The 19012-nt window shown below is 42.5% G+C and overlaps 1 non-coding gene across 1 annotated transcript; it reads right to left on the reverse strand.

Moving 5' to 3' along the window:
* Nucleotides 1-323: 323 nt before the first annotated feature.
* On the reverse strand, nucleotides 324-398 carry Trnat-ugu. Its single transcript has one exon. It is a non-coding gene; the product is annotated as a tRNA-Thr (tRNA).
* Between the last annotated feature and the right edge of the window lie 18614 nt (nucleotides 399-19012).

The following is a 19012-nucleotide window of genomic DNA, read 5'->3' on the forward strand; positions in this document are numbered from 1 at the left end:
GAGAGATTTTCCCTCTATTTCAACTGACAATGAAATGAATGTGGTGCGACATTAATTGTTTTGTGAAATGTTCTAATTGTTCCCTAAACTTTTAGGTAGGTGTTATTCAAGTTTTATTACGGTGTCTAGGTCACACCTGCTTTTGTAAGCGATCATCAGCCGGTCATATTTCCGTGTGCAATTATTTTAGCTCTCCTCCTGTCTTACGTCTGTTTTAATTGTCAAATTTAGACCAACTACCTACTTTTGTGTTGATAATTAAATAGACACCCTAGCTGCAAGCAGGCGTTGATACACTTCATTGGGGACATGTTGAAAATGTGTGCCCCGACCGGGACTCGAACCCGGGATCTCCTGCTTACATGGCAGACGCTCTATCCATCTGAGCCACCGCGGGCACAGAGGATAGTGCGTCTGCAGGGACTTATCCCTTGCACGCTCCCCGTGAGATCCACATTCCCAACATGTCCACAACACTACATTCGTAGTGCGCCTAATTGATGTTTGCCCATCATACTCATTACTCGTGGCAGATTAATCTACCAAGTCCCGTACGAGTTCGGGCATAGCGTGTGCGTTCGCACAAGAAGGTCAAAGACCGGGAACCCATATTTTTTTAACTATATATATGACGGTAGTATCTGTTCCCGAAAGAACAGTTACCGTGGATGACCATGCAGCTTTGCTAGAAATGAAATGATAATTAAATAATCATCATTTCATTTCTAGCAAAGCTGCATGGTCATCCACGGTAACTGTTCTTTCGGGAACAGATACTACCGTCATATATACTTTTGTGTTGTTTTAATGGACGTGAGTTAGTGTGAATGTGCGGATAGTTCTGAGTGAAGTTGGGACAGCGCGAGCGTACTTGCGGAAGACATTTTAATCACGTTAGTTCCTGTTAATATTTGTGAACGGCGCTGATGACCTCGCCGTTGAACACCTACAAAAACCAAATACACACACACACACACACACAGTGAATAAGACTAAAATATCTTTTAAGCGACTCATCTAACAGGGTGTATTACAAAGTCACAGTAACACCATAGAACCAGTTTAAGAGTTTCTGCATTTATGACAGTTGAAGACAACATCTGGATGGACTGCAAAAGAAGTAACAGAAAAGCAAAAATGATGCGGACTGCTTTTGGTAAACTAAACAGTTTTAAGAATTAAGTGTCTGATGAGTCTAAAATGGTTAAGTTGATAATCAGTGAGCGTTACCATATCTGACTTACGATAGTGAGGTACGAACTTTCAGAAAATGAAGGTTATTCAGCGAGCAAAACTGAAGTGTGTGATAGGGACTGCAGGCAGAGACTGAAATACAAATTGACCAAGGAACAGACTGAAGTAGAAGACGTAATCTCAATACTGACAACGTAACTGGAGAACTGTAACCAGGAGCACGGATTGTAGATTGTCTGAGAAATTTCTTTGCCGGATTCGAAGGTATAGGAAAAGATCGATTTGATGACCTAATGGAAAGTGGGGTGATAGCATTAGGGAACACGCTGCAAGAACGTGGATGAGAGTGGAATGCGTGGGATAGATTTTGGAAAGCGATATCTTGTAGTCATGTGAAATGCTAGATGTTGCTGATGGGGACGCCACGTAATGCGTCGTAATAAGAATTTCACGTATTGTATAAGGCAGAGTAGCTGTTGCATTAGTGACTGAAGCAAAGAGCTCACTGCACATGTTGTTATCTCTGCTTCTGCCACGATTCAGTTGTTCCACAACTTCTTAACGAAAAAGGAAACGATGTTATAACATTCTGATTCTAGCTTGTGATAGCAGCCGACGTAATTTAACGTTTAAAAATCAGTCATTTTGTCAAGCTAATCCAGTTGTATGGGCACGATTCATGAAACATGGTAACAATTGCAAATTGTCAAGCTTGTTCCATATTAAGTACTGATTTTTCTCAATTATTTAAGTAAGACACCAATCCCTTTTTGCAAATTATGATAAGTTGTGGGTGGAACCACTGCCGGGTCATGGTCAGTCACGTTAGGACTTGAATCTTTGGACTCTGCTGTAGTAGTTTTCCAATATCATTAATGAAAAAAATAAATAAACTTATCGCTGGCTATTAACCGCGCAACAGCATCACGCATAGCACTGAGTGTGGTACTCATCCACCCACGGAGTACAGTAAGATCTGCTGTCACATTACAATATTTAAAGTGGCGCTTATTTCAGATTTCTTTATGTACGAACGTGTTACTTATATATTGCTTATAGATTTCAAAATACCACTTCAAATGGCTCCCAAAGTTACAGAACTTTTGTACTGTATTGTATTACGAATATTTTATTCTTCATTTGTTACATGTACTTTCTCCATGAGCTGAGGAGTTTTTAGAGATTAACACATGGAAGCAGTCCCACATATGAGAACTTCTTTGACATAGTTAAAAGAAAGTAAAAAATATATTATACTTGCATCCGCTGTTTTGCTTGGATTAGGTTTATTAATAAGGAGGACAGAATTCAGAGGCAGTTACTGGCAATTTTGTATCTGGAGCAGTATTAGTGAAATCTGAATTGTTTTGATCAAAAATATTGTACATTTCATATCAATAACACGAAGCACTCTTCATTTTTCTTTTAAGAAAAGAATACATAGTAGCCGATCTTAGTTGATGGAATTATTAGTTAACATACATGTGCTCTGATTAATTATTTATTACTTCAACAGTCAATTATGTATTTTCGAATTTTTACTGCAATTTCTGAATGTTGTGGTAAAGGTGAGAAATCAGCCAAGGAGGGGCCAAACGGATGAAACAAATATTCAGCCCACTGTTGGGAATATTGAACCTGTTGCTCAAAGTTAAGAGAATAGAGATCCATTAGTGGAAATATTCCGACATGTCGAAATGTTGAGCGGAACATCGTCCGCAGTGTTAAACCAAGTAGGTACATTGTCTCAAAACCATGTGCCAACAAAACATGACTTAGCGAATATGCTGACTGAAGAAAATTTGTCAAAGGAAATTGCAAAGTCATATGCTAATTTAGCTAATGAACTGAAAAAATCCTCAGGTTGGTTTACCTGAAGCGATCGATAAACTGACAAATGAAGTAGGTGAAATCAAGTCAAAGAGTCGCTATTGGATACCGTTAAGCAGTTATGTGTCTTGAACAAGACAAAGAGATTAACGAGAAGTTTGCACTGCAAAGGGATTAGTTTGCTACTGAGATTGTACATTTGGATCACAGCCTGGAATCCAACTGACTGGAGCAGAATTATCTTCAGTGATGGGAGACACTTCGATTTGATCACCGATGACCAGCATAGCTGCATCCGAGGACGATCTGGACAGTGGCGTGATAGCAACCTGAATGTTGTCTGCCATACAACCTGACAAACAAGACTGATGATCTGGGGCGCCATTTCCTTTCATAAGAGAACTCCATTTTTTGCCATCTGCGGGACACTTGCAGCACAACAGGACGTCGATGTAAGTTCGCTGCTGACTTGTGTTTTGGACTGCCACCAAGGATGCACAAATTGTTACGGATTTTTGTACGTCCATCCTTCTGATATGAGGTCCTAAAGACTTCGGCCATTCACTTACGTAATAAAATGGGCTAACTTCAACCGTCCTTACGATGTTGTTTGCTATATGACTACCAATTTCAGTGCTTCATTGCACAACCTACAGGCCTTAACTGACGCTGAGAAGGTTAACTCCAGTGGTATACATGATTCATCAGTCCCCAACATCTATGAACTAGATTTTGAGGACTGCCTGTAACAACAATGTTGTGTCTCCAACCATCAACTACCAACTTGATTTGGTTTTTCAACAAGATAATGCGCCATGTCACAAGGCCAGGAGTGTGATGCAGTGGCTCAAGCAACATAGTGGCAACCTCCATTTGATGTGCTGGCCCCCCCAACTCGCCAGATCTGGCATATGACTGAATGTGACGTGAGAGATCATCAGTAGTAGGGCAAGTTTTTCAAGGTGGCGGATCCAAGATGGAGCAATAGATGTGGCAATATCGCAATGACATCATGACAGGAAGTTCATATTTTGGCGGGAAAATAGGTCCGTTGGGCTACTTCCACTAACCTACGAAAATGGAGGGAAAATTTGGCGGGAAAAATGGCGGGAAAGATGGTCACTTTGGCTACCTACACCAACCTAAGAAAAGGGCAGGGAATTTTGGCGGGAAAAAGCGGCGGGAAGACTTGGGCTACCTCCACTAAGTCATCCAAACACCACCTCTTCCTTGGAAATGGCGGCAAACGGTCAATCTCGGCCCAGCTGCTGGAGAGGAAGCAGTGTAGTCTATTTTCAATGGGAAGCTGGAACAATTTATTTAGGGATGGATTTCACATAGTTTATTTATTATACTGATACAAAACACTCGCCCTGATGTGCAGGAATCACAGTAAATGGCCTACAGACCTAGATACAGGATAAGAAGGAATGTACTGTATTTAATTTCAGTGGGAAGCTAGAATAATTTATTTAGGGCTGGAGTTCATATAGTTTATTTATTACGCTGATACAAAACACTTGCGCTGACTCGCTTGGGGTCACAATACATAGCCTACAGACTTGCAAACTATCCTTAAATTACATAAATAATGCAGTACACTGGTGTACAGACACACAAACAACTCGTAAATTGTCAAAATAATGCATGTTTAACGCTCTGCAAACACGCTCATAACGCTTAAACATCAGAAATAATACAGTGAACAAACACTCATTGCATGCAAAAACCCTTTCGAACTATCCCTAAGAAATTCGACCATGACATAGCAGTGATCTGTTTCCTACAAGTGTCCAAGGTGGAATTATGACCGGCTGTGTTGGGCACACGTGCTGGTCCAGCCCATCCCACAGAGAGACGTGTCTGGATGTGCATGCCTGAAGAGGGTGGTAATGTTTTTACTTGGTCACCATGGTTGGTGTACTGACGTGTTGCCTTTGTAACTGTGGGTCCAGCACAGATGGGAATTTCTTTGTACCAGGGCTGTGCTAACGTCCCACTCCACCCGCCACCCAGGAACTCGCAGGAAATTAAAAATGACAGTGCCTTTTCAGACTCGAACCCTGGCTTCCTGGATGGAAAGCCCAAGTGCACTCCCATACCACAATTACTCCACCAGAGGCATTTGGAATCGATGGGGAATTAAAAATGGCGGTGCTCATTCTGGGACTCTACCCCTGGTCCTTCTAGACGAAAAGTCCAAGTGATCCATCCAATACATCGAATCTGTTCAGATGTAGGAGAGGAAGGTTAGGATAGTGAATTTTACTTATTTTGGTTGTGAAACTGACATAAAGATTGGTCCTCATTACGTAATTAATCGTTGCGATTGGGCCTAATTACACACATGTGTATATAGCGCTACACAAGGACTGCCTAAAACGCAATACAGCTCAAAAATTGACGACACCACACAAGTGGTGTTATTCTCCTGGGAAAAAATTTCATAATACCACTTGAAACTAGTGACAGACACACTCAAACTCTACCCTTCACCTACAGGCTGGCAGGTGAAAAGGATGGAATGTAAGGTACTATCTTTATTCTTTTTGGCAGGAAAATATGTTCAACTGACGATATGCTGGTGTTTGACAGAGAAGAGTTTTGGGAACTGTATTGCCTGTAAGCATACATCTGAGTTCAGTGTCTAATCACTGTTTGATGTCAGAGTTCGCTACAGAAAGCTGCTCAAAAATCACCCTGCAACCCAGGTAATCAAAGCCAATATGTGCTACCACAGCTGATGGAAAAAACTCATCACTGTTCTAATTACACTCTAAAATTGTCATGAGATAACCAGCACTTCTAATGAATGGGTCATAATGCAAGACACGTACTGGGGAAAAATCGTCATCACAAAAGACTACAGAAGAGGCGATAGTTGAATGTGTGTTCTCTTCAATAGGCACTCACAAACTGCGGAAAATCGAGACTTTCTTACCTCTTCTCATCCCTTCCCTCCTTCCCTCCCTCCATTCACCATTCATCCACCTATGGGTAGGACACAGGCTTTTTTAAATGATCGCCAGCGTGGAAGCAGTCACGTTACTGGGGCGCCGTTGGTGTATTTCGCTCCCTGCATGTCTCCTGGCTCCGGGATCTGCAGTGACTAGCTTCGTCGAACAACCAAGAGGGTAAGGGCCTTGCTTGTGCTGTAAATTGTGGCTAGAACTGACTACTGGGTTCAGTGCTGTCGACTTCATTTTCTTGGCTGGCCATTGCTACTCCTATTGAGTCTGTCCTCGAATGTGTTAATTTCAACTTGCTTAGTACGCAAGGCTCTAGTGAGAGCTGTATGTGATGTGATGATTAACATTTACTAGGGCCTGGATTGCTGATGCGTTCTGTTTGTAGATTGCTACTATCAGTGTTAACCGCCACTGAAAACAGTTTGGCTGGTCCTTGTCTAAGTGCCGCCTGGTTATTGTATTTATATCAGATGATGGAGTTAAGCTGGCCAATTGCTGTAGATATACATGGATAAAATATTCCCTGGATATATTTTGCTGCAAATTACAATAACGTTACTGTTACGTTTCTGTCTAAAGTGATAGTATGTATGAGAGACACGTGTCTAATTCTAAATGAGAAGTTTCATAAATTCTTACTAGTTACTGAGAGGCCAGTTGTAATTGTGTGTTTCAATAGTTTGAAACTGATTCTATTAATGAATGTTGTTGCCTGTACTCTGAATTACTTTGGTAATACCAATCACTGCAGTAACGAAAGACTACATTTCCTCGTTAAATTTTAGTAAATTCTTCTTCAGGTTGATCATAGTTTTTGAGTAAATAATTTTTAACTCATTTTACTAAATGTGTAATAGGCCATAAGTGCCGTGGTTTATGAATGTTTAAATTTTGAAGTAACTTGCTCTCACCTAATGGTAATTTTAAAAATGTGTTGGTGGTTTTATTTGTTATTTGTCTTGTTTAAATGTGACAAATAAACGTTCAGTGCAAGTGGCGATGGTGATTGCTTGCTGTGTCATTTGGTCCAGTACTACCACCCCACAGTCTATTGTGCTGAGCTTGTGTCATTGTGTAAAAGTTGAATTCCTTGCTGTGCTGACACATAAATCTGCTGTGGCCAAGGGCCTCGCGGTCGCTGGCTGCCATGAGGTGATGGTCCTTTGCCAACACAAGAGCAGGTACAGTTGACTAAACAATAGGAGATAAAGGGACGGTTGTCCCAAGTGCAACTTGTTCGTCTAAAGTATAGTGACACAGGCACCCCTACACGCCACCCCTAATAGTCAGGGGGCGCTTCTGTGGCGGCGACCTGAGACAGACTAGGCAGGCTCTCAACGCCTCCAATAGGCCTGCCATTCTGCAATGGAAAACACTTTTATTTAATGTCAACACAACTCTTTTTTGCTATCTGTTAAACATATTTCTCGGAAAGACCGGACCCCTATGGAAGAACAAATAAATTCCGGGGAATGGTCCAGATGGTCCGCAGTGTCCTCAGTACAATGCGTAAAAACCACCAATTTCTTCTTCTTCTTAACTGTCTTCTATTACATCACAAAACTTTCATATCTACTACTATACACCTCTACATGCACGCGTCTAGAGAAACCTCGTGCTCTTGGATGGGAGTGGAACGGCAATTACGAACTTGACACTCTCTATTACTTCACAAGACGTGGAATGCAGCGGTGTACTTCTGGTCAGCTGCAAATTAAATTGGTGACAGTGCTGCAGGGCGGGTGGTGAAAGACAATGTGAGGAGATCTTTCAGTCTCTAACTGTATCTTAAGAATGCAATAATGCTCTGTGACTCCAATCCACATAGAGAAAGATCATAAAGTATGCACTATGCTCGAAGTGCTAGAAATAGTACATCGCTGTCTGGCATACTTTAGTGTATAAATTCGAGAATTAATATTGAGTGGATTAATGCACAGTCATCTATATTATCAATGATACTTGCAAAGTAGAGGAGTGGCGGTTTAGCAACTACAGTGAAACTGGGAAGCATGCTGCCACATAACTGGTCGGTATTGAAATTATGGTAAAATTGCTAAAATTGTTCGCGCTATCAACAGTGATGTTTTTATTACAATACATGGGTGGTGTCTGTTTCACCTCATCCATTCACTGGTACACTGTTGATTACCACATAATGATTGACTGGGATCGCTTGTTTGAGATGGAGAAAGAGTGTTGGTGAAGGGGTAACACCTTCTGGGGATGGCTATCACAAAACAGTGATCACGGGCATGACTACAATGCAAGGAATCGATCGAGATGAAACATTGACGCATCGGCTATTTCGTCACTGTGAAAGACGAATTTAAATGTTGAGGCCGTCAATCACCTTCAGACAGCAGTTTGGAGACATTCCACAATGCCGCAACTCTTCCAGTTTCCATATGTTGTGACCATCTTTCATTTAAAATCATCCAGCGTGTGAGTACTGCAGTAGCAACAGCAACAACATGATTTACACTGTGCGATGTCTAGTTTTCTGTGAGAGGAAATGGATCAAAACGTGTTGATGTCAGTGCAGAACTTGTCGCAGACCTCGAATTTGTGGCGAAAAAACTAAATGTTTGGCAGTGTACAAAGCGTGTCACATCAGAAAAATCATAGTATCAAACAACACAACAGGGTCCCTCTCTTGCTTCTGATAGTCTGTGGGATATGGTCCACATGCAGTACAGGTGATGAAACTTTGCACTGGTCTGTGCAAGCGACTTCGATCACTGGCTACCCGTTCCAATGCATCAAAATCTGCATATTTAAATAAGATCGCTGCATATGCTCGATGATGGCACGTAGGTGGTGTTTGTCTTCGATGTATCAGAAGAGAGAGATGCGGTAAAAATCTTATCGAGTTCTCTATCGGATGAAGTTAGCGGAGCTTTTATAGCTCGTAATTTTTTTTCTGTTGGATGGTACAGAAAAACGATGGTAGAATGTTTGACACGTTAATGGGCTTAGGGACGCAGACCTGCTGTGGACTGCAGTACATGTATGATGCTGAGTCTTCCTAATTTTCCCCGATAAGAAACACCACCGTAACTGTTCATACTGTCTTTTATGCTACCTTGTGTTGGAGGAGCGGGCTTCGTCTGCCCTTATACACTGTACTTGGTTGGCGGAGCTATGAGAACGTGTTCCCATTTCCACCCAGTAGTCAATACACGGCCCTGTCACATTAATTCAGCTCACTCTGTTTCTACACGGTTTGCAGAATGTGGAAGATACAGCTCTCTCCGACTTCTGCTCAGTTCCGACTTAAATTGGAACGATTACACTCACAAAGCTGCAGGTATGGTGGGGCAGAGTCTGAGGAACAGTTGTAAGATGCATAGGGACTACCTAAAACCTTGTTGGAATTTTACTGTAACAAATAGATTGGAAAAAGATGATTCGTTTCGAGATATGAGAGTGCCCCGAATATGATTCACTAGTGGCTGTAATCATTAAAAGACGTCTCCATAGGATCCAACGCAGGTATGTGGTTGAATGGAAAGAACTGATTCCAAATTACAGACAGCATTTCTATAGGAAAGCATAACACTAGAGTTCTGAAATGCCAGTGTACATTTCCTACGCCCTCAATCAGCACACGATTACTGGCTTCATACCACGTTTCTTAGCCGAATCACTTTCTAAATTCGGTGATTTTTTACGAGCTTACGCCGCCGGCGACGTGTAACCGCACTGTCGGTCTGTTAATCCACACTCCGGCGATCATCGGCTATATTCAGTATCGTGGTATTTGTGTGGGAAAACCACTTCATTCAGAGGTAATGCCATACCTCGATTTATGAGGCTTGTATAGTTTTGTAACACAGATATCGTTAGCGATACTTCCGGGCACCTGTAGAACTAAGTCCGCTTGTGACAGTAACATAGCCGTTGCGATCGTGTTTTTAGCATCTGGCGGCTTGTGAGACGATTAAGCCTCTCCTTCTAAGACACAGTGGTACCACTCTCAAGAAAAAACTTATGAGACATGTCGCTGATTTTCCCTCAGTATTGTTTCGTATCGCCAGCATTCAGCTGTTGGTGAAGTGTTATACATAGAAGTAGGGGATGTGTTATAGATTCGCTTTGAGCAGCAGGCTTGTAAAGTATGTGTGTTCTGACATGTGCGAAGGAAATTACTGTGTCCTGTCATAAGGAAATGTATGGATTTGACGTGGAAAACTGCGATAGCTGTAAGGGGAATGAAAGTTTTTTTTTTTTTTTTTTTTTTTTTTTTTTTTTTTTTTTTTTTTTTTTTTTTTTTTTTTTTTTTTACATTGCTTGTGAAGGAATAATACAGGAGCCCTCTCGTTTGATTGATAGTCTGCTGGATATGGTCTTCCTCCAGTACAGACGACAAGACTTTACGCAGATGTGCACAAATGACTTCGAGCACTGGCCTCCAGCTCCAATGAAACAATACGTGTATATGTAATATGTTCAATGACAACACGCAGACAGTAACTGCTTTTCGATGTATCGGAAGAGAGAGAACCAGTAAAACCTTAGAGGAAGTTCTATTAGAAGGAGTGCTATAACTGGTTAAAGTCTGGGTGCTGGTTCTCTCAAAACTATACCGATTTTGCTCATCAAACTAACACGAATCGGTAGTATCTATTCTTGTGGAATCATGACTGTTTCTGTTAATATCGTCACGACTGCGTGTTTAAAAAATAGGTGTTACTTCATACTTGATAACAACTAATTATAAAGGAGACATCGCATGAATTATAGCTCGTTGCGGAACCTAGAAATGACAGTATTTTTTTTTCAGACATATGGGTAGATTGCTTGAACCAGGGTGTGATGATCAAATTGCTTACAAAACTAGAACGTGAGAATCTGCTGCTGCATGACAAAACCTTTACAGACATGTCTGTAGATGTGAGTTATGCATGAAAAATGTAAAATGCAAGCGCAAACATGGTAACTGATTTCGATGTAACGGGAGAGAGGGACAGGTGATAAAATCTTATAGGACGTTCTGCTACAAGACAGGCTCTTACGATTTGTTTCATATACGCCAGTGTGATATAGTATCGCATTGGTGAAATGGGACCTGTCATGGTGTACAAAACAGCTGCATTCTCTTGAATTATAGCTTGTTGTTGTAGAACGTAATATGATTGTGTTTTTTCCGACATGTTAGCCAATGGCGTGAAAGATTGTGTTCTATAATGTTATTTCACGTGTCTGAAATGTTTGTAATACACACGTGCATGACAGTTCATTTATAGACTCTGATCTGAACGAGAGAGACTCTTTCAGGCCGCGTAATTTGTCCAGCAAGCTGAAAGAAATTGCTTAACACAGATGCTTTTTCTTCGGTGTTTAAATTCTCGCTTTTTCTTGACTCTGATGACGGTTTTGAAACAACGAGTGCATTATATGGTGATCGGTAGTTTTTGAACCAAAACAGTGGAAGATTTTTCTCAGTTTTACGCATGGTGGACGTGTCTCTACTGATCATTTGTAATCGGCGCTGTGTGTCGCAAAGTAATGAGATGCGAGCTGTATCCTGCAGTTGAATGTAAAAACTGTACCTATTTTGCTCATAAAACTAAAAGAGGGTCGCAGTTGTCCCTTTAGACAAGCAACTTGCGGTCGGGATAGCCCTCATTTATAACGGGTTTGTTCTCAGGGATGCAGGTGACGTGCTCTTTTTGTATGTGTAGCTTTTCTCAAAGTCGATAACGCTGACAGCCCAGTCGCATGATCGTGGAGACGTATTGTATTGAGGGCACTGCAGATCATCTGAACTATTCTCCAGAATGTCGTTCTCATTGCATAGGTGTCCGGGCTTTCTGATAATCACATCACATTTAACAGATTGCAAGAAAGAGTTGTATTGATGTTAAATAAAAGTGTTTTCAAAATTGAAGCTGTGAGAACCGGTCGTGAGTCGTGCTTGGGTAGGTCAGTCGGTAGGGCACTTGCCCGTGAACGGCAAAGGTCCCGAGTTCGAGTCTCGGTCTGGCACGCAGTTTTAATGTGCCAGGAAATTTCATATCAGCACACACTCTGCTGCAGAGTGAAAATCTCATTCTGAAAAGTATTTTCCATTGCAGAACGACAGGCGTGTTGGAGGCATTGGGGAGCATACCTAGTCTGTGTCAGGTCGCCACCACAGGTGCGCCCCCTGACCATTAGGGGTGGCAATGGGGGTGGAGGCTGCATCACTATACTTTAGGCGAACAAGTTACCCTTGGGATGGCCATCCATTTATCTCCAATTATTTAGTTAACTATACCTGCTTTTGTGTTGGGGGAGGATCATCGCATCAACGTGACCAGTGTCCAGGGACCATGAGGCACTCAGCTGTAGCAGTTGACCATTTGAGAAAGCCTGTGTCCTCCCCGCAGGTGGATGAATGTAGGGTGGGAGGGAAGGGAGGGAGGGGTGAGGGGAGGAAAGAAAGCCTCGATTTTCCACAGTTTGTGAGCGCCTATTGAAGAGAACACATGTTCAACTATGACTCCCTCTTTTTTATGACAAATTTGAAGTGCAATTTTTCCCATCATTTATGGTAGCGTATATTGGCTTCGATTACCCTAGCTGCAGGGTGAGTTTCAAGCAGGTTTCTGTAGCGAACTCTAGCATCAAACAATGATAGACAGTGGCCTCAGTTGTATGCTTGCAGATAGTACAATTTTTAAAGTCCCCTCTGCTAAACACCTTCATCACATTGAAAGGTCTCTGTTGGATTCTTTTCATGTTAATTTTTTAAAACTGTTGTCATTTACGGCATAAATTCCTCTTCTAAATTTACTGTGGTGTTTCTGACTCTATCTGGGAGGAGACTGAGCAGTGGAACGTGTTACTTTTACATATAAACAAGAATGATCTGTCACACTACTACACTTTAAAACACAGTTTATATGTAATTCATGTCACACAGTCTCATACGGAACCTACATCCGCTTTCTTTTATATACTTTATATGATAATATGATAAGATACTGTCACCCCCCTTCCCTTCTGTGTAAAAGGATGAATGAGCAAATGTGTTTCTAGTTGCATGCTTGATGGTAGCAGACAAGCCTGTCTGCTAGAGAACAGTAGGACCAACGTCAGAACAGGTAGCTACACTTTCTAAAAACAAAGAGGTTTCTATTCTTGGTATGATCCTGTCCGTCCCTTGTCATGTTGGTATAGGAAGCTGCCCCTCTGGTCATTTCCGTTTTGTATCTGGAAGCACCCTTGGTAGGGGCCCATGGCAGTCTGTCCGCAGCGAGCGTCTGAAGTGGTAAGATCTCCAGCTAAGCGCATCTCTGCTAAGTCCGAAGGACAATGGATTTCTTAAGTTCAGCCTAAGTGAAAATTTAATCACCTTTATTTCAGGTTTAGATCTAAAACATCTAATTTTATCTTAAATTGCAACGCAGTGTAATTCGAGTGTGAAGTTCAGAATATCTTCCAGTAGTTGCTTTGTCACTACTTTTTGAGTAAAGTAGAACCACGTGTGGATGATCTGTAACTCTAACTAAGATCATCAATCTTAAATGCCAATGTGTGTGAGATTATAACGTCTTGTCTTGACAATATTTTTCAATATAGCAACTTTTCTTTATGTTCAACCCACGTGGGGTGTACTTTGTGAGACCAGTACCACATGCTTATAAAATTGTTTGACCCATCAGTTTCATAGTAAGACGGTAGTAACCAGTTCGAGGTTTTTGATTTGTACTTTGTCTTTCAATGTAATTTATTTTAATTATCAAAATTATTGTGGAGTTACACTCTTTGTGTAAACCAAGTTGACCACGTGAAGCATGTGGTGTAATCATCAAAGTAGCCCTGAGCTATTCTTTTCGGGAAGATTTGACAGAGAGTTAGTATGAATTTAGTATACCAGTGTGTGGTAATTTCATGACGGACAGGATTACGCTACGAACGTAACTTCTTTGGGTGAAAATTGAATCGGTTGGTTGTGGTTAATTTCCTTTTACATATGTTTCAACGTTCTTCGTGTGTTATTTTATGAATGCAGTGTTGTATACAGTCTCCCAATCTTGGCTCCATATTGATATGTTCCGTAAGATTACGAACTCACATTCGCACAATCCTAAATAAGGCACCAGTTTAGTTATGAATCATGTTTAATATACTGAAATTTTAACGGAACAATGGTCAATGTTAAAATAAATGCCTAAATATAAACTGATTTATTTCTTTTTATTTAAGTTGTATTATATATACACTCCTGGAAATTGAAATAAGAACACCGTGAATTCATTGTCCCAGGAAGGGGAAACTTTATTGACACATTCCTGGGGTCAGATACATCACATGATCACACTGACAGAACCACTGGCACATAGACACAGGCAACAGAGCATGCACAATGTCGGCACTAGTACAGTGTATATCCACCTTTCGCAGCAATGCAGGCTGCTATTCTCCCATGGAGACGATCGTAGAGATGCTGGATGTAGTCCTGTGGAATGGCTTGCCATGCCATTTCCACCTGGCGCCTCAGTTGGACCAGCGTTCGTGCTGGACGTGCAGACCGCGTGAGACGACGCTTCATCCAGTCCCAAACATGCTCAATGGGGGACAGATCCGGAGATCTTTCTGGCCAGGGTAGTTGACTTACACCTTCTAGAGCACGTTGGGTGGCACGGGATACATGCGGACGTGCATTGTCCTGTTGGAACAGCAAGTTCCCTTGCCGGTCTAGGAATGGTAGAACGATGGGTTCGATGACGGTTTGGATGTACCGTGCACTATTCAGTGTCCCCTCGACGATCACCAGTGGTGTACGGCCAGTGTAGGAGATCGCTCCCCACACCATGATGCCGGGTGTTGGCCCTGTGTGCCTCGGTCGTATGCAGTCCTGATTGTGGCGCTCACCTGCACGGCGCCAAACACGCATACGACCATCATTGGCACCAAGGCAGAAGCGACTCTCATCGCTGAAGACGACACGTCTCCATTCGTCCCTCCATTCACGCCTGTCGCGACACCACTGGAGGCGGGCTGCACGATGTTGGGGCGTGAGCGGAAGACGGCCTAACGGTGTGCGGGACCGTAGCCCAGCTTCATGGAGACGGTTGCGAATGGTCCTCGCCGATACCCCAGGAGCAACAGTGTCCCTAATTTGCTGGGAAGTGACGGTGCGGTCCCCTATGGCACTGCGTATGATCCTACGCTCTTGGCGTGCATCCGTGCGTCGCTGCGGTCCGGTCCCAGGTCGACGGGCACGTGCACCTTCCGCCGACCACTGGCGACAACATCGATGTACTGTGGAGACCTCACGCCCCACGTGTTGAGCAATTCGGCGGTACGTCCACCCGGCCTCCCGCATGCCCACTATACGCCCTCGCTCAAAGTCCGTCAACTGCACATACGGTTCACGTCCACGCTGTCGCGGCATGCTACCAGTGTTAAAGACTGCGATGGAGCTCCGTATGCCTCGGCAAACTGGCAGACACTGACGGCGGCGGTGCACAAATGCTGCGCAGCTAGCGCCATTCGACGGCCAACACCGCGGTTCCTGGTGTGTCCGCTGTGCCGTGCGTGTGATCATAGCTTGTACAGCCATCTCGCAGTGTCCGGAGCAAGTATGGTGGGTCTGACACACCGGTGTCAATGTGTTCTTTTTTCCATTTCCAGGAGTGTGTGTGTATATATATATATATATATATCACCGGTGTATATATATCACCGGTTATCATAAGATGACTACTAAAAGATTATAATTAATGTTAGTCTGGTTGGGAATTTGGTAAGCTGGACTGGATACCTGGTGGAACAGTTGCTCAGTAATGCAAGGTTAACTTCCCCAGATAGCTCACAGCTTTTAACCCGCTTTTATTGTCTTGAATATCAGCACTGCTATCAGAACAAATTAATGCATCAATATTACACATGGCGACCCTGTTCTGTGATTGCGCTAGACTCTGGAAGCTCTGAAACATTAGATTGCGAGCGTTGTACAATCTTAATTTTTTTCCCTTTAGTGCTCAAACAACTTCTGCGTTGTTTCTGAGCAGACTTTCAAAAGATTCACGGCGTTATTGAGCGGCGTTGTGTTGTTTGCCTTGTTGTTTTGTCTTCTATATTTGTGTGTTTTATATGTATGTGTGTTTTTTTTCTCGCTTGTAAATTGCACTGAGTTCGATCAAAGATATAAAATTGTTTTGCGTGTAAAACAGTGTGTACTAGGTTGGGTACCTTTCGTGTGACTGTCGTAATTTTTGGGGGATACATTTATTCTGATTAGTGTGTTGCATACCGGGTATAAATTGAACTAATGCAGACACGTAACCAAGCTAAAAGTAGGCGGTCCAACAACTTAAGCAACATGGACCAAGAGGATAATTTGATTTCGAATATTAACGCGTCGGACGGTTCCGAAAATGCAATGGGGAATACTTCAGACGAAATGCAAAACAGGACAAACGGGCTCACAGCAGAGTCAGAAATTAATTTGCCTCCAACTAACCAAATTGATTTGGCAGAACTCATGAAAGCCTTATTGCAACAAAATAAAGAGAACGCAGAGAAATCTGAAAAATCGATCCGAGAACTAGGCGAACAAATGACACAGAAATCTGAAAAATCGATCAGAGAGCTAGGCGAACAAATAGACGAAAAACTAATCCAGCAGACAAATAAAGTCGACAAGTAGATGCAGAGAGTGTCCGATGATATCTCACAAAGAATAAACAATCTGGCAAGTGAAATAAAAAGTGATATTATGAAAGAATTAGGCCGTACATTTGAACAAATCGATGATCGTCTGCAAGCCTTAGAATAGGGCAATCGGAGTCGTGATGCGGAATCGAAAGAGAGCGAGGAACAGCTACTTAGGAATTTCCAAGTGCTGAGAGAAGAATGCCAAAGGGAATACGAGCAGGTACTTCCAGGGTCCAGGAGGCGGAAACGCATTGTCCTGCATCCGTTAGCAACACAGTAGCGGACAACAGTCAAGCGATTCATGCACACGAACAGCAAGTAGAACAATTGAAGCAGACTGGGGCGGAGGACAACAGACAAATACATGATAAGATTGCGGCATTAGTGGACATCGTAGGCACGATGAAGGTGACGGAGAGCGATAACAATACTACACCAGTAGCGGTCACAGAGACCAAAGAAGTGCGTTCGCTTCTTAGATTTCAGAAGGGATAGTTCGAAGTGAACAGGCGGCACAAAGCTGTAACAGGCGAATTACAAGACCGCGTGGCGCATCTGGAAAGCCGCATGGGGTGTGATTCCAAACTCGCCAATAGCACTAAAAATAGCAGTACGAATTGTGCAGGGAGGGACTCCGGCCACGAGGGAGATTTTGACAACAGGGGAGAATATATTTTGAGGGTCAGACATGAGAAAAATAGAAACATTCAAGGGCCTCGCCAGGAGGAAATGCGGGGATTTGATTTCAAACACTTCCTTACGGTGAGAAAGTTTGAGATATTTCGAAATTCGCAAAAAGGAATACATTTACGAGCATGGCTCGAGCAATTTGAATTCTGTCTTCTCCCCCGACTGGGCAATTTCACATAAGATAGAATATATGTGTGGCTATTTGGAAGGTGAACCGGCGATTCGCATGAGGTCGGCAGCGCGACACTGCCACTCCACTCAGGAGTTTCGACAAGCCTTTATGTCCGCCTATTGGTCGGAAGCGGCACAAGATAGGATCAAGCATGGCATAATTATGCTGCCAAATTTGAATCAGTCTGGTTTCGGCAGCCCAGCACACCTATTCGACCACATGCTGCAGGCGAATCAATTTCTATACGATCCATACGGACCTGCGGACCTAATTAGGATATGCATCACCAAATTGCCGATGCACTTGCGCCACGTCATTCTTGCGGGACAATGCAAAGAGGACGTGGAAACGTTTAAGACACTTCTCCAAGAGTTGGAATATAATACAGAAGAATGCCCTCCTAATCAGGCACAGAGTTATTACGGGGCACAGCAGCATGACCGAAGTCGTGGCCATAGTACTAATCAACGACGTGACTGGTCATCGCGACGCGAACGGAACAATAATCGGGACCGGCCGTATAGAAACTGGGGTAACAGTCGCGAACACAGGTGGAACAACGAAAATGATCGAGGACGTGGACAAGATCGTGAACGCAACAGATACGGCAACCTGGATCGATACTACGATGAACACAATGGGAATAGGATTGTATGCGGAGCACCACATGGTGTTGAAATTCGGCCGGCCAACCCTAGACATAATCCAGCAAATGGAAATGAACAAATCCGGCAATGACAAATGATCAGCGCAGAAGGCGCCCAATCGGAACAAATGAGCGACATGGCAAATGAGTACATAGGGTATATAGAGAGGACAGTGAGGAGTAGAGAGGACGATGAGGAGAAAGAATTGATTAGTTTACGTTTGTGACATATGCATTTTGAATAATATGTTGGTAAAAATAATGATAAAGATGTTTCTATGTGATTGATTGAAGTGATGTTTGTGGTTTTTTTTTCTTTCCTTGTGCAATTAGGATTTAGGTTGGTTCAAATGTGAAGATAAAAGGTTTCTTTGTGAACGAGTAAAATGCTGTTTATGTTTTTTTTGTGTAAATTGAAAAGACTCGCTCCTGAGAGAAGCAAGATCTGTGTTGAATTAATGCAAAACTCAGGGGAATATCCGATCTGTATTATGGGTCTGGCAAACCCAGGTCCCCAGCTGTTAGTAGCCTTGTTTCCGATTTTCTGCTTTCAGAACTACTATCTATCTATTACTATTCTATATCTGTCAGTATAAATGACGATCTCTTACTATAGTATGCGTGCTGTATGAATATTTTAAGATAGGAGAACCCTGAGAAAGGAATGAGTAAGTTTAGAATCTTGAAAACAGGATGCAATAATACGATTGTTGAACCATTGGCTTCCCAATATGCGATGATATGTTAATATTGATGATATAGTCTTTTTTGTTCTTTATAGCTGAGTACGTAAAGTGCTGTCTATGGATTTCGTAAGTAGATTGATTCCCTTCAAGGTGAAAGAAGAGTTGTGGTTTG

This window comes from Schistocerca piceifrons, chromosome 5 (genome assembly GCF_021461385.2).
Source record: "Schistocerca piceifrons isolate TAMUIC-IGC-003096 chromosome 5, iqSchPice1.1, whole genome shotgun sequence".
In the NCBI taxonomy this organism is placed as follows: Eukaryota; Metazoa; Arthropoda; class Insecta; order Orthoptera; family Acrididae; genus Schistocerca; species Schistocerca piceifrons.